Source organism: Wyeomyia smithii, chromosome 1 (assembly GCF_029784165.1).
Source record: "Wyeomyia smithii strain HCP4-BCI-WySm-NY-G18 chromosome 1, ASM2978416v1, whole genome shotgun sequence".
Lineage (NCBI taxonomy): Eukaryota > Metazoa > Arthropoda > Insecta > Diptera > Culicidae > Wyeomyia > Wyeomyia smithii.
Window position 1 is genome coordinate 128,057,420 of NC_073694.1, and position 11,537 is coordinate 128,068,956.

General features: G+C 33.2%; 1 long non-coding RNA gene across 1 annotated transcript; it reads left to right on the forward strand.

The window, feature by feature from the left end:
• Nucleotides 1-9,585: 9,585 nt before the first annotated feature.
• Nucleotides 9,586-11,143, forward strand: LOC129718485 (uncharacterized). Its single transcript, XR_008726917.1, has 5 exons — nt 9,586-10,100; nt 10,389-10,426; nt 10,491-10,619; nt 10,689-10,940; nt 11,006-11,143. It is a non-coding gene; the product is annotated as an uncharacterized LOC129718485 (long non-coding RNA).
• The last annotated feature ends 394 nt before the right edge of the window (nt 11,144-11,537 follow it).

Below are 11,537 nucleotides of genomic sequence, written 5' to 3' on the forward strand. Positions count from 1 at the left end.
CCTAGATAGCGAACCTATACATTAGAGAAATGACAAGACACTCACCGTTAAGGCAACTGTCAACATCAAAACGGATAACGGCAATGCAAAATGATACAACTCGCCCGTTTTGATGTTGACAGTTGCCTTAACGGTGAGTGTCTTGTCATTTCTCTAATGTATAGGTTCGCTAGTCCTAGACGAGAGAATAATCGGTTGAATGAGAGTCTGTGAGTTGAGTGAGAGAGAACGGGTAAAGCGAGCTAATACGGTGGTGCGGGACCCACAGCACATAATGAGAGAGAGAGAGAGAAGACCCAGTCAGAATTTCATGGAACGCGATTCGGACCATCCGACCCGCTTCTCTCAAAATTCATGCGGGGTTGAACGAAATTCGCTCGAAATACACGATCTCTCGCATTGGTGTGTGCGCTGGACGCTCTATTTCTGTTTTTTTCGTCTTTCTCTTTTGGCGCCGGGCATATTCTTTCGGTTTTTTTTCTGTCTTTCTCGCTTTGGCGCAGACCTTATTCTCACCGATAGCAAACGTCGCGCAAACAGATGCACGATTTATTGTATTGGTGTGTGTATTGAACTCTTGTTTATTCTCATCGAAAGCAAACGTAGCGCAAACATTTTTTTGTTTTCAATCGAGTTGTGATTGAAGTTTAATTATTTCGTGTCGCGTTAAAAATTCGCGTGTTTAAAGTAAGAAAATACTGTCGCGGCGGGTTAAAAAGTGTCGAAAGTGTTTTTTCGGCTTCTGGGTGTAATTCGGTGCTATGTTTTCTGTAATGGGGAGTGCAGTAGTGAAAAATTTATAATTTTCATGTGAAAAAAAAAAAGTAAAACCCATGGAGGTTAAGTGCGGTGCATATCATTCGTGAGTGAAACGGAAAATCTAGCGAATTTAAAACGGATTTAATCCGCGCTAGATGATAAAAGAATGCTGGTTGGTAACCAGCAAGTGTGTTGTTTTGGTGTTTGGTGTTTGTGTTTATTCTTCTGCATCTTTAATAAGTGCAATTGCACTCGCCAGGTTAGTGTTTCAGCAAAAAAAAAAATTAAACCACAGCAATAATTCCGGCCGGCTGTTTTAGTTGTTTTTTTTTTTAGACCGCTTATCGAGTCAATTAAAATATGCATTTAATTGTTAAATGTTAGAGATTTAAAGTTGTTTATTTTCTAGCTCATTTGCGTTAGCTTGACGGAGCAGTGTTTACAATACATATTATTTTCACAGGGTTAAAACAAACTTGTTAGAGGGAGTCATCGCTACACCCGATTTACTGGGGTTAGTATGGTTTGACAATTTTCTGGTTGGGGGTTGTTGGGTTGGGAGCTTGAGTTTGTTTGTATTATTAAGTAATTATTAACTATATTTTTTTCTAAGATAAATCTAAACTAATTTCTAATTACTAGTGACTGAGTTTTCGCATATGTATTACACTGCATTTCACATTGCACCGAGTTATAATTGTTCAATGTGTAGGGCGAAAATTGTCAGTTTTTTTTGCAAGCGTTTAATAAAAATGAATCATAAAGTCTTATATGAAACAGGTTGATCAAATTGATTCAATGCAAAATAAGTTTTGTTGTGAAATTTTACTGCACTTCTTTAAATATCTTTTTTTTTGTCAAAATTAGAGTGACACATTGTTTCTTAGCCACTGTTAAGTGGACTTTTGTTAAATTTCATTTTGAAACATTGATTACAAATCAATGGCAAATTCGTTTTTGCAAACACATAAAAAAAATTAAAACAAAAATGAACTCGCTTTGAAATATCAAAGAGTGCATTTTCTAAAACCAGTGCACTTATAAGAATTGCAAACATGCATAAATCGTTGTAATTTTGAAAAACTTCGTTGTAGAATAAAAAACATTTCGTTAGTTAATCGAATATGCTATTATTTATTTTCACGTAGTTGACGAATAGTCTTGATTCTCAAAAGGATACTCGATTTTAAAAACTTCACGAAATTTAGACTTGATCGACTGGGCTGGGAATTTTTTGGCTCAGTTTTTGTGTCAATCACATTTGTTTCCTGTAATATTAAAAACTTTTACCCCAATAGCAGTGCATGTTTGTACACAGAAGTTTCCAAGCATGATGCGTGTTTCCGTACCATTGACTTTGCCGCATCTCATAATCGTGGTTAAGAGAGACGGTTTAGAACTTGATTATTTTTTACTGCTGAACTGATCTAGCGAGTATCGAGTGTTTCAAGGTTTTCAATATAAGTTTTACACAATAGCAGTTGAGAAAAACGGCAATTTGTCCAGACCACGCCAAGTTTCAATGATGTTCAAAATTGGCTATAGGTAATATCATGCCAGTATAAGCTTGATGTTTTTTTCTAATTGTCAGCGTTCTAAAAGCAAGATTTCTGTTTTGATTGCTTAGTTTTAAAAATAAATATTACATATTTTGTCTTTCCACCCACAATATGATGATTATTGAAAAAAAAAAAATAAAATAAAAAGACCCGAATAAAAACATAATTTACTTTGAATAAAAAGCCCGTGTTAATGCTAATACAAATAATTGAAAGAGGAACAGATATGTTTAGTTAACTTTAATCAGTTAGCTTTTTAAACTCTAGCAAAGTCTATGGGAAACATTGTAAGTTTTATTTTTCTTTTCCATTAAATTCAGTTCCCGAGTTTACTATGATGTTTTTCGCCATTTTCAATTTTCCAAAAATATTTGATTAGCTTAAAATGGGAAACAATCAAAATTACTTTCAGTGTGCTAATCCGATTGGTTCCATTTTTTTTAATTAGCAAAATCTTAAAATATATATTTATTTTTGGATGATCAAGGGAATTTTAAATTTGTTTCTTGAAATCTTTGAAATTATTTACTCGATCATCGGTTATTTTTGTATGCGAAAGTTGCTTGAAATTGAGAATTGAAATTGTTGTCTAACAACTTGTTTCAAGAAATTCATTTTTACGTTTCAGTCGCTTTTTACACGGCGGATACGCGGCGCGTAGAACAAAATGGGAAATCTTTTCTTCTAAACATTCCAAAAGTGGGCAAGCAACAAACGCGTTTTTCACTTGAATTTCCCAGAAAAATTTAAATGGTTTTTGGTCATTTTCTCTGATATTCGAGTTCATTCGCAGAATGAAATAACACTGCTTTTTAATTTTCAAACATGATTAAAAACTTTTTACAAGTAAATTTTTTTTACGTGGATTTCAGAATTCACTCGGTATTTTTACGTGGATTTTGAACTTAACGCGTTTTTTGGAAGCTAGCCTTTCATGGCAAACGACTTTAGGATATTAGAATTTTTAAGAGCGGTTTTCTTGAAACAGCATTTTTACAGTCGACTGGAATATTGATTCCAGTTTTTGTTTTTTAGGGCTATTACATACCAAAAACGCGTATGTGGGACTTTTGCCAAATTTTTCAAAAAACAAATTAAATGTTCGTTGTTTTTTAAAAACAAAAACGGAAGTGTTTAGGAAACTCTGTCGTAAAAGCGTAGAATACTCTTTTAGAAAAAAAATTTTCTTGGCCCAGGTGAGCTCAGGTTATGTTGTTCGCTGTTTGACTCGTCATTTTTAAACAATAGTTAGTTAATCTAAAGAGTTCTTAATCTAAAAGACTTCCACAAAAAATGTCCCAGTTTCAAACTTTGCATAGATGTTTCTATGGGCAAAAGACGCATTGGTTTAATTTTTTGAAACACGACTCTTTTTTGAGAAGCTATTGAAAAATGCTATATTGAAAAAGTATTGATGGTTATGAATACAGTGATCACCCGATTATATCTCACCCTGTTGATTTTTGGCGTGATAAAATTGGGAAAGTGATAAAATCGGGAAATTTTTAAAATTTATTTCTTTTATTGAAGGTGTTAAATCAATAACTAAATACGTGAAATCAGCGATTATAATATTTTTTGGAAAATTTATCTGTACAAACATATGAAAAAAGCTACAGTTGTTTTTTCATAAATCGATATATCTGAATAATGACTAAAGATAGAGAAAAGTTATCAAGGGATGAATTTGAGAAAATTGTTTAAGCTTTAAAAAAAAATATTTAAAAAATTCAATTTGAGATCCTGTACTGGAAAAAAAATTTCAAAAACAAAAAGTGACAATAAAAAATCGATCATCACTATTTTTTTCAAACATTTTTTTAGATAGATAATTCAGTTGCCTGAAACTTTTCTGAACAAACCTTAAAAAATAAAAAACCTAAAAAAATCGATGTAGAGGTGCAAATATATTACAATTAAATTTTTTTATTGATCATGTTTCTGTTTGAATTGGTAAAATCAATTGCTTGCTTTTTTGTAGCGCAGTACCATAAGCAAAATATTAGATGTTCTCACAACACTAAGCTTTGCCGAAGACAGCATGCTGATATCTCTCACATATTGCAACCAGAAAAATCTTAAAATGTAAATAACGATTTTCAATGCCTTCTCATAGAAAACTTCATGTTGCTTGCAATTTGTAAGAGATAGAAAAATGATGTCTTCCGTAAAGTTTCTTGTTTTGAGATCACCTAATACTTTGCCTAAGACACCAAGCGTCTATCTTTATCTAATGAAAAAGTAAATATTCTATCTCACTTTTAGGAGGATTGATCTTCCAGCTTTCTACATCAAAAGATGCGTTTTCAAATATTTTGAAACTTCTCCGAACATATTATACGGTTAAAATAAACATTTGTATCACTATTCAATTATTCGCACGATAACAAAATGTAACATTGTGCATCGGTTGAATTTTTAATGTAAACTGCATCCAGAATGATACACAGAATTATGAAAAATATCTTAAATATTGAAGCGTGATAGAAAGTCAGTTCACCCTGATAAAATCGGGGGTAGATAAAATCGGTGGCAGATAAAATCGGGTACAGATATAATCAGGTGATTACTGTATTTTAGAGACAAAATGGTTTGTTTGATTGGTGTGACGTCTTCGGCATACTTGTTGATAATAATTTTGTCTTTCAAAAAAAATATACTCTGGAATTTAAACATTAAAAGAACAATTCAAAATTAATTATGTGGAAAAACTCTTATTTTAATAATCTGATTTTTTTTAATAAAAAATAAAAAAGATTCCCTAAACATTGCGGACTGTCCGGTCATGGAGGAATCAAGAGAAAAAAGTTGTACTGTTAAAAAAAAACAATTTATTTTGTATTTTTTTTAAAGTTGCGTCCTTGAAAGATAGTCTGCGTCATTTTGACTGCTCGCTTTCTGCAATGTTGTCCATTTTTTTTGCTAACAGTGCGTTGGTCTTTTCTCATTATTTCTAAAACAATAAAGAAATATTAAAACTTGAATTCTGGGGTGACATTGCGCATTTCGTTTCGAGCAACTCGAATAAAACTAAATGATCGCTGGGGGCGTGATGTTTCGTTTTTCGTATTTTTCCGACTTTGCGGGTTAGATGGGCCGCAGGACAAATGACAATGACAGCTTATTTTAAGCTTAAAGCATAACTGGCAGTATGCGACCTTCTCGAAAATAGCGAAAATCGTTCGAATCGAGCTGCGCAATGCCTCCCCTGGTTTCTGTTATTTATCGGTGAGGTGACACTGTAATGACCATTCAATGATAATTTAAAGAAAAAAAACCTATTCAATTATTTAGAATTCAGGAGTCATTTCGACGTATGATTATCCTTATTTTAAAAGTTAAATGAATGTATCAAAGATTAGTTTTTTACGCATATCAAAATATGTTAATAAAATCCAGTAAAAATGATGAACACGAAATAGAGAAAAAACTAGAGTATCGGTAAGGAATTGCATCACATCGACAGAGGTCGCTCTTCGGCAGGTTTTGAATTAGAATGCTGAAAAAAACCGCTGCTGAAGTGTGAAAATCGGGAATTCACCATGTGATGGAATGTTTACCTTAAAAAAAAAAGTCTAATAGTTTGCAGATAACAATTTCAAACTTGAAAAAAATCGTAATCATAATTGTTTTCGATACGTTTGGCATGTCCAAGTTCTAATCGACACCATTTTCAGGCACTTGGTACCGCAGTGCCAATTCGTTGAATTAACCCCAATAGTAAGCTCGTTTTGCATCGTTTCAAAATTAATTTGAAATCTTTCAAAAGAGTGTCTGAAAACAGTGCTTCAAAACTTTTTGCTTTGTACTTTTTGTCGTTAGTAAACCGGTGATACACCAATGTTACATAATACCTATTCGAAATTGCTGGGTGCATCGAAGTAACTTGCACTTGGGCAACCTGAAATGATTATTTGAATTACCGCTTTTTGCATTTTTTAAAATAGATACAGGCCAATATCAGTGGAAGTAAAGTATGCGCTCACTATACATATGGCTTTTTACGGTACTAAATACATCTGCATTTATACACTTGTGTTATTTAAAAAAATCGAAAAACTTTTTATTGCATTTTATGAAAGGATATGTACCTTCAGATAAAGCAATAAATATATTCGGATTTTTTCGACTAGAGTATCTTTTCTCAAAATATCATAAACCTCTGAGCAGTAGCACCGATTTGGCTGCTGCGCGCCACACGCCACGAACGATTATCTCGATACTATTTTTTCCAATGTGGCTGTGATAGGCCTGAATATTAGACAGGCTTGTTTTTAACATTAATAGCGTGCTCGGAACGAAGGAATTTCAATTTAAAGCCACATTTTTTTCCTACCGAAAATTTTTACTAAAATAACGAAACTTTTAAGAAAAACAATCACCATTTTTGTGAAAAAAATAAAGCATGCAAAATCCTCCATTCATGTACATCCAGGGGCGGATTAAGACGAAAGCGAAGCAGGCGGTCGCCTCCTCGTCAATCATATAAGGGCGCTTAATGTGGGAGCGAAAAGATTAAAAAAATCTAAATTCAAACCACAATAATAATTTGAATGTTCGGAAAGTTTAGTTGGTTGGGTGGTTTTCCAGGCTTGCTCATCAAGTCAATAAAAATATGAATTTGTACATTTGATTTTTTATTTTGAAACATCGATTATAAATCAAATTAAAATTCTAGTTTTTTGGAATACTTAAGAAATGGAAACATGCAAAAACCGTTGTATATTTGCTAAACTTGTTCCGTTTTAGAATAAACACCATGTCAATAGTAATGCTGTTTTTACTCTCACGTAGTTGACGGGGAGTCGTGATATTTAAAATGGATGATCTCCTGATCATGAGGGCTTCACGAAACTTAGACTTAATCGACTGAACTGGAAACTATGTTATAAAGTTTCTTTGTGTCAACTGAATTTGTTCATAATTCAAATATATAAATTTTTTTCATTATTTTTAACTGCTGAACTGATCTAGAAAGTAAAGAGTGGTTGGAGATTTTTTATATAAGTTTTACAAATAGCACTTGGGCATAGCGACAATTGTCAACAGGACATACTAAGTTTTAGTAAAGTTCAAAATTTATTACTGTTATTATCATGTTGGCATAAGCTTGTCGGTGTTCCAAGAACATTCCCAAAATTTTAGACTGTCGTGATTCATCATTATTGGATTTCTGTTTTGCTTGCTTATAAAGACTTGGTTTTTTTTTAAACAAATATTACATATTTTATATTTCCAGCCACAATATAATTGACAAAGTTAGAAAGACTTATTTAAAAAAGAAATTTACTGTGTTAATGCTAATATAAGTTATGAGGACTTATACAGTCAGGTTTTTTTACGCGGTGTTTTTATACGCGATTTTTTTACCAGTTTTTTACGCAGGTTTTTGAATTAACGCGGTTTTTTAGCCGGATTTTTTAATTAACGCGGTTTTTTTACGCGGATTTTCGAATTAACGCGGTTTTTCTTACGCGGTTTTTTTACGAGTTCGTATCTTTCGCATAAAAAAATCTGACTGCATAAATTATATAAATTAAAGGACAAAAGATATATTGATAAAAGTTTTATTTATTAGCTTTCTAAACTGTAGCAAAGCTAAAAAATGGGGAAAAATCTATGTTTTGTTTTTCTTTCCCATGAAATTTATTGGATATCAGCTACCGAATTTATTCTGACGGTTTCTTTCACAATTGCAAACGTTCATAAAAATTAAAAAGAGTTTAAAATTAGAAAAATTAAAATTACTTTGGTTACATATTTATTTTGGTTGAATGAATAAATGTTAATTTGTTTTGGACATCTTTGAAACTTTTTACTTGACCATCACTCATTTTTGTATGAAAATGTTTTTTTTTTGCTTGGAATTGAGAATTAGTTTTGTTGTCTAACATATTGTGTTTGGAGATCTTATTTTTTCTAGTTCAAAACCACTTTTTGCGCGAGGGATACGTGGCGCATGGAACAAACATGAAAACTCCAGAATCAATGTTAATGTTAATTTCGAAACTGTTCTTAGTACTTGAAAAAGCAACTAAATAGCAGAGTCAATTTCACCTGTGAAATGAACGAAACGAAACAAAATTTAGGACAAAAAAGGTCAAAAGAAATAAGTTATTTTCCAGAAATTTAATTTGGGAAATTTCGCCGACGTTCTCATCATCAAAACAATTTTTGGAATGGCCGACTTGTTAAGAATTTGTTGTAGAAAAAATCACGCAAAAATTTGCGTAAAAAGCAATTTCAGTGTATTTCTGAACGAAAAACCAAGACAGTTTCAAACGGATTTTGTAAATATGAGCTCCAATTTTAAAACAGTTTATTAAATTGTTTAATGAATAGATAAAGGAAGAAAAATAAAATTGGACATCTATATATTTTTTTTTGAAATTTATGACAAAACAAAATTTCATTGTTCAAAAATTTCCCTACATTTACAAACTTTAATAAAAGCGGTTGCCAAATAAAACAAAAATCATTTAACACTTCTGAATTCTTTAGAGAGAATACTACCGTTTCAATTTCAAAAACTCGATTGTTCTAGGACTAGGTGAGGTTAGGTTAAGATGCCCCGTCGATTTCAATCGTTATTTTTAAAACATCAACTTTGACACCATCTAAAGATAAACCACTTGCAAATAATCCTCAAAGGATGCATTTAACTGAATGACAATATAACTTGAGTACCGGTAGAAAATTGCATTACGTCAGCAGCGGTCGCTCTCCAGCAGGTTTTGCATTCGAATGCTGTTGAAAAGGAGCCGAAGAAAACCGCTGCTGAAGTATTCCAAAACCCTACATATTTTTTCACATTCTCGCAAAGAGCTGAATGTGACGTTTAAACTAACAGAGTTGTGATTGTTTATATTACAGCAGAAATTATTTTGGTTCAGAATAAAAGCATAGAAAAACAAACACATTTTTTAGGAATGTTTGATACATGGATCGAAATTATTCACATTCATAGAAATGCAAATGTATAAACCTGCAAATCTGCTGCTTGTGATTTAAATCAAGTTGAATTTGATCGCTTTTCGAAATTTTTTGGATCGCGAAAGTTCAGATAGCTATGTTCTCTCTTCGGACCGCACCCTTTGGAATCCAGGTCTGATGTCAAATACAACTATTGATATAAATTGAAAAATGAAGGGAGGTTTAGAAAATCTGAATCTGATGAAGGGAGGCGTTAAAAACAGTTTTCGCCTGCAGCTCAAATCACTCTTCGTCCGCCTCTGTGTACAGCGTAAAGGTACAACCTACAGGGTTTGTTTGTTTGTTTTTTTTTTTTTTTAATTTTATGTTTTGTTTTTGTGTTTCTGATAAGTAGTTCTTTCTGTAACATGCTCACCGCGAGAGACGTTGGAATCATGTTTTTGCTACAATGACTGCTGTGACTAGTTTTTTTTTCGAAAGTTTTTGATCAAATGATATGCGTAAATAAATATGCATTTACTTTTCTAAAATATAATGTTTGTCTACACCAACAGAAATAATTTTTATCTATCGCGAGAACAAGTGCATAACCTTCTGAGACAGGAGCTGCGTGGCCGCAAGGTTTTAGAGTCTGCTTTGTCAAGCTTTGTCGGTCGATATCAAAAATGAATAAACATGGGTTTATTCTCAGGTTCCCCCATCACTTACTTTTTCTTTACGTTCAATTCTATAATACCTTTGTGTGAATTTCTCTTAACAAAAATATAACTTGATTTTAGTTGAAAAGTATTGCAGTTTTAGAAATATCTTGCATTCATTCCTAGGGTCCAATGAAAAACAATAAGAAAGGTGAGTACGATCAGCCAATCTACTTGTTTCGGGAAAAAACACGTTTAAAAGTACGTGGTCCCATAAGCTTTTTTACTGGTTAGTGGAACAAAATGCTTTGTGAGATGATAGTTTACGACATCAAATGTTTAAAATTTTGAGTTGTGTCACTAACCGACGATATAGTGGTATATTCACTTCTTCACAATGCACTTCGTTTGGAGATAAACACTCTGGCGATACGCTACAGTTTTCAAGGAATCATTTGAATTCTTGGAAAGCTGTTAATTGACTTTTACTCTTATCCAGCAAACTATTTTACTACCGGAAACACCCGACTTTGCAGTGTAAGTAAATAAGAAAATAATTGCAAGTGATGAATAAAATTTATTTTTTTGTCATTATGAATAGCTTCATGTTAATTACGAGCGAGATCTGTACGCGGCCGTAGTCACAGGAAGCTGAGGTCTATACCGGGTGCGCTGGAAGCTTCCAATGCCGAACTTGAGTGAAACATACCAGCACGAGAGCATGAAAGAGGTTTGTTTTACTTTTTGTGTGTGTGTTTTTTTTTGTTTTTTTTTTTGACCAGAGTAAATCCTAATCCAGAGACTGCTGCTGCTGGACTACTGCTGCTGTTGGGACCACTGTTGCTGCTGGGACTATTGCTACTGCTGCTGGGACTATTGCTACTGCTGCTGGGACTATTGCTACTGCTGCTGGGACTGCTGCCGAGTTGTTGCCTCCAAGCAGTTCTGTGGAAACTCTAGGTACAACTATTACTACATGGTCCAACGATCAACTGTAAAGCTCAGAAATATTCAAAGGGATCGGTAAACTTGCTTCAGCGGGAGAACCTGGGTAAAAACTCAAAGTTTCCGTTATGAGAACAATTGCTTATTTTTTCCCTTTATTCTACTTCTTAGACTGATTCGAAAAATTAAGCGATTGCGACATCGATCGGGCAAGCAAGCCTACACAATCGGAACGCTGCATTCATACACATATCCTGTTGTTACCAGAAAATGATTTATTTAAAGAACAAACAAAATAAAATTCAATGTAATCTAATGAACGCTTTTCCAAATGATAGAATGATCGAAATAAACAAAAAGAATAAAAACTCAAATTATTGTAAACCTTTTTTATTTAAATGATTACAATACCCTTGCTAACAAGTCAAGCGTAGTAGTCAAGTTTATTCACTTTGCTCGTGTACCGTCAGTGTTTGACGGTAGGTTTGGTTTCTCTTGCTCCAGTCATATATATAAAGTTTATGTACGAATTAGAATAACAGAGTTCAGCTATTCTCACTGCTTTCGGGCAGTGTCCAAGCTGTGACGCGAATGCAAAAAAAAACGAAAATATTTCACTGCCACATAGTCACATCTTCGCAAGTTGCTGCCATGCACTCTCCGGAAAGCACAAAATATCGTCGGCAACGATATTTTTCATTCG